The sequence below is a fragment of the Capsicum annuum genome, chromosome 5 (assembly GCF_002878395.1).
Source record: "Capsicum annuum cultivar UCD-10X-F1 chromosome 5, UCD10Xv1.1, whole genome shotgun sequence".
Classification (NCBI taxonomy): Eukaryota; Viridiplantae; Streptophyta; class Magnoliopsida; order Solanales; family Solanaceae; genus Capsicum; species Capsicum annuum.
The window spans coordinates 204,354,753-204,360,096 of NC_061115.1; the positions used below are offsets into that span (position 1 = coordinate 204,354,753).

Below are 5,344 nucleotides of genomic sequence, written 5' to 3' on the forward strand. Positions count from 1 at the left end.
ACTAGATCGGAGCCGAACCCAAAGACAACATCTAGCTCCTCCCCTGGATCCTGCTTACGAGTTCATTCGAATTCATTAACTTTTGACGTACGACTTATATTTATCTTAAAAATTTATCAAATATGTATATATTATTAATCTATAATTCAGTAGTTTAAGAAGAATTAGAGTTCCAAATTCATAATATCAAATTTTATATCTAAACTCTGCAAAGTTCCTATTTCTCACGAGGGAAACTATGATAAGCGATCGGTTCCATGAATTTCTTTTATCAAAAAATCATATTTTGTTACAATAACATATTTCATATAATTTCATAGAGGTTTGAAAAGAATATAGTGTTTATAGATTTTAAGTATAATTTTCTTACTATAAACTACATCGAATCTCCTCTAACATAGAGAAAGATTCCAATGTAGTGATCATAAAGAAGGTATAAAAATTATTTTACATGACAAGATTAAAATTTATAAGGGTCATTTGATAATGAAATTGGACTACGTCTCCACTCTATGAATATCTAATATTGAAATCACGTTGTATAAGATCAATTAAAAAGAATAGCTTCATATGAGTAATTCTTTTCATTCTCAAAAGTCGAAAGCGAAACTTCATATACTCCCACCTGATCCATTGCAACACCACAGCTTCTCATCCCAAAATTCCACAAAATCAGTATGAAAAAACCAACAGTAACCATAATAAAAAGCAGAATAGAGATAAAAACAACTAAATCCACCTTCAAATTACTTAAGGGTGTACCTCAAGCTTGTCTTCTCCCGTCATTTCTTCAACATATTCTTTAATCTTGAGTGCTGACTCTTTCAAGCTGAGGGCTTCCCCGCACTACGATGGACTTCAATGAATAAATATCCCCAAAACTCTCTGGGATTTCTATAAGCTCAGTACAATCTCGTATGCCTAATAACTCGAGCACAGGAAGGAGTCATTTGCAGTGACCTGCCATTCAGAAAAAGACATCTTATATAGTTCTAGGGATTTGAGATTCTGAAAGGTGACTTGTTCCATGTTCCCATTCTTTGCCCCCTTCGATGCTTGCTCTACCTAGTTCCAGCTTTTGAAGGTTGGGTAGTGATCTCCCAATTATTGAGAGTTCATCTGATGACAGATTGAACCCATGAAAATTCACTTCTTTCAAGCTCAAAGGGAAGTGAAAATCAAACTGATGCACATGAGTACGCCCACGGCACTTAAATCTTGCACACACTTTTTCAAGTTTATTAAGGCCATCCAATCTTGGACAATAAATCTGCTCCAGTGCTGAACATTCCATGCAGAATTCAAGGGTTCGGAGATTGGGAAATCTTTTGAAAATATCTTCCGACTCTACTGAACAGGAAAGCTTGAGAAACCTTAATGATGTCAGATTCTCTAACATTGTTGTTTTGTCAATATCCGAATCATAGACAGAACAAAGGAGACTGACGGACGCACGTCGTAGCTTTGCAAGACTCCAGACACTAGGTGATAAAACCATGTTTAATGCCCTGTTATTCACCATCAGAGTTTCAAGATTGCAGAGGTTTGAAACTGACGGAGGGAGAGCTTTTGCCTTCATCTCAATGATTAAGCACCTCAAATGAACAAGCATGCCTATTTCATTCAGCAAAGTCTCTCTCAAAGTCATACCCTGTATCTCCAACCTTTTAAGAAGCCTCAGGTGTCTTAGGTGAAAGTTGCAGCTAATATTGTACGCCAGGTATCCACAGTCTATCTCCAAATAGAGGAGGTGTTTAACATAAGGATTTCTCTCTTCTGGATTGAACGAGTAAGAATTAACATCCGAATGAATGTCCTCATCATAAACAACTTTTCCTTTCTAGCTTTTATCGAACAAAAATCATGCACAAGATCATGAATTTGGCAACTCGTGTGCCTACCACCTCTCACTATTACCAAACTACTAGAAATTAACTCATCCACATAAACCTCCAATACACTCTTCAAAGCAGTTGGTTCCACAAGTCCTTCATCACTCCATAAATCTTTCAACGAAGATATCTCAATATCTTTGTCCTTTGGATAACTTGCAAGGTACAAAAAGCACGGCTTTAGGTGATCTGACAGATGGTCATAACTTAACTGTATAACCTTCATAACTTCCTCTTCATCCTTAAAAATAAAGGAACTCAAATTATTGAGAACTTCAAGCCACAAAGCCTCTTTCTTTTCCTTCCTTGAAATGACTCCGCCGATCAAATCAAGTACCAAAGGGAGCCCACCACACTTTTGGGCTATTTTGTCTCCAACATCCTTTAGTTCATCAGGGCAACGTTCTTCCCCGAATACCCTTTCATCTAGCAACTCCCAACTTTCTTCTGATCTTAGCAATCGAAGATCAAGAGGATCACTGTAGCATTTTCCATGCAAAGCCACTTCCTTTTTTCGACTTGTTAAAATAACTCTGCTTCCTTTCTGAAATTCAGATGGAATGGTGTATAATGGTCTTGTTAGCTCAACCCATGTTGCAGTATCCCACAAGTCATCCAAGACAATAAGGCACCTCTTTCTGAACAGATATTTCCGTAGCTTATCAGCAACGTCATTGTCTATGCTGTCCTCATTGAAACTTCCTTTCAAACCAATAACTTGATTGAAAATTTTCTGCAACAACTTTTTATCATTACGTTCCTAGTCAACTGTGCACCATGCACTAACGTCAAAATGACCAATAACAGACTTATCATTATGCACTTTGTAAGCCAAAGTAGTTTTTCCAAGCCCTGGCATGCCGACTATGGAAATGACATCTATCTCAGCTGGTCTGCTGGTGAGCTTCCTAATTATCCACTCTGTCTCCTCCTCAAAACCTACAATTATTTTACCATGTATTGATGACTTGCTTATAAGTGGCTTGATGGGAGAGTTGGGTAAAAAAGACACTCGTTTTCTTGGAGATCTTCTCTTGTACCACTTTTTTGACAAGCTTGATCTTTTCTACGGTATCAGGAAGTAGGAAGATAAACTGCAACAGACCCTGATCTCTGGCAAGAATTCTTGCTCAACTTTCTCGAAGAATGATCTTATGAGTTCTAGGTCTTCTTTCACCCGACCAATTTCTTCCTTTATCAAAGCAACTGAATAAGCATTGGAATTGAGCTAGTCGTTTAAATTTCTGAGCAGAAGAGTCATGAAGAGCAGTCCATCACTCATGGGGAAGCAAAGTTGAGATGAATTTGCAGGGGCTTTCAAGAAGACATGTTTGAGATCTTCCTTCAGAAGTTCAATGTTTTCCAGCAAATCTCGACTTGCACAACTTATTTCATTCATATTCTCTTCATCCATTGAGTTCTCTTCTAAGTTGCAAACGAGAATGGCTACCTCCCTGATAAGTGCTCCAACACGTGCCAACAGAACAAACAATTTGTCATGACGAATAACATCCTTGGGCATATCAGTAAGAATAATCAATAGGAACTCTATCATGACATGAATGCTGCACGCTGAAGTGCTACGAGTAATGGCATTAACCATGTTCTGTTGTAGATGAATCAGCTATTCTCTAAGAATGTCTGGAGAGGCATCTAAGAGCTGCTTAATGAAGCATCCCACTTCTTCCGACTTTGAAGCTTTCAAATTTGTTGAACATATGTGCATAATCTCCAATTCAACAGGAATAACTGCGACAAGCAGATTAGCTAGCTTGGAATTAACTCGAGAGACACCTGATATATCAAGTTGACAACCCAATGGAGTAAAACAAAAGTTTACTACTCTATAAGCCATAAGTTGAAGCTGAGGTAAGACATATTCAATTGTCTCATACTTAACGCAACCATTTACTTTCAACTCATGGAAATATCTTAAATTGCCAAATACATTCTGAAGAAGCTCATATTGAGTCATTGATGGGATAATCAACTCAGAGCATCACTTGGGTAGATATTGGAGATACATGAGGATGGCATCAAAATGTTCAACCAAATTATCCTCAGTCATGATCACAATTGGTTTAGCATAGCTATGTGAGCCAGTATAGCTTTTGATATTTTCCAGGAGGTGAGGAACGTCATCATACTTTAATTTAAGCAGCATGTCTTCTCCATTCTGATGAAAAAGTGATTGAACCAGATCATGAATCTTGTTTGATATGCAAGACATGATATTGGCATCACAACCTTCCGAAAAGAAATAATAAAGGGGCCGACCCAGTTCATATCCACTCCATGGGTGTCGGGGAAGGGATAATCTAGGCAGCCTCACCCCAGCTTCGCTGAAGGGGTGATTCGAACCCACGACCTGGCACACCACGGTAAGCAAGCTTACCGCTGAGCCAAGCCGGTACAAATGTCAAGAAATAATAAAGATGACAAAACGCGGATACAAATGTCAACTCCAACGCCAGCTCTTCAATTTGATCCATGTCAAGAGCAATTTGAACACGTTCATTATTTAACCTCTCTATGAAATCTAGAAGATTGACAATGTCCTTGTGAAGTTCAGCAGATGACACCTGCCGGAAGACCAAATGTTGTTTAAAACTGTCAAGGCCACATATTTTCCAACAACAACAATGACATATCTAGTGTAATCCCACAAGTAGTATGTGGGAGGTAGAGAGGCTCTTTCTGGAAGACCCTCGGCTCAAATAACGCAATGCCACACATTTACCATGATAAATTTTACTCTAAATTACAACAAGCAGCTAACACAAGTATAAAGTACTTTCTCCAGAATAGATAAGCCAAAATGTTTGTCCTGTTACAGATTAAATCATAAATCAGGCATGCCAATAAAGAATTACTACTGATCTGTCCATCGACATAGCCAGTTTAATCCCACAGGTGGAGTCCGGGGAAGGTAGGATGTACGCAAAGCCACGCAGACCCTTGGTTCATATATAGTTTTTTCTTTAACTATAAACCTGCGATTTAACTTCGTCTACATGAACTACTACTACTCAGTATATGATGATTCTGTTGGGATATATACTATTAACCATGTGTTTAGATATAGTATTTAATACAAAATAATTATTTATTCCATCTTGAATCCACTCATGTGCCTCTGCCGCCTTTAAATCTTGAATCCGCCTTTGCACTTTGTCCCCACCTCCATCCCCACTCTCAAAGTTCTCTTAACATCTTTAAGGGTTGTTTTGTATGTGGGATGCAATAAGTAAAGACATCTCATGATATTTTTTTGTCCCACCTTCTATATGGTATAGTAATTCCGCCATTTTAGTATAAATAGTGAAATAAGATATTCTGGGGATTTGCTAATACCTCAAACCAAACATGACATAAATTTTGTCTCAAATTTTATTCCGAAATTGTTATCCTTATCCCACATATCAAATGACCCCATCCGACCAAATAGGAAC

At 38.0% G+C, this 5,344-nt stretch overlaps 1 pseudogene; it reads right to left on the reverse strand.

Annotated features, from left to right (window-relative positions):
- Window positions 1-540: 540 nt before the first annotated feature.
- Window positions 541-5,344, reverse strand: part of LOC107871123 — an 8,976-nt pseudogene continuing 4,172 nt past the window's right edge.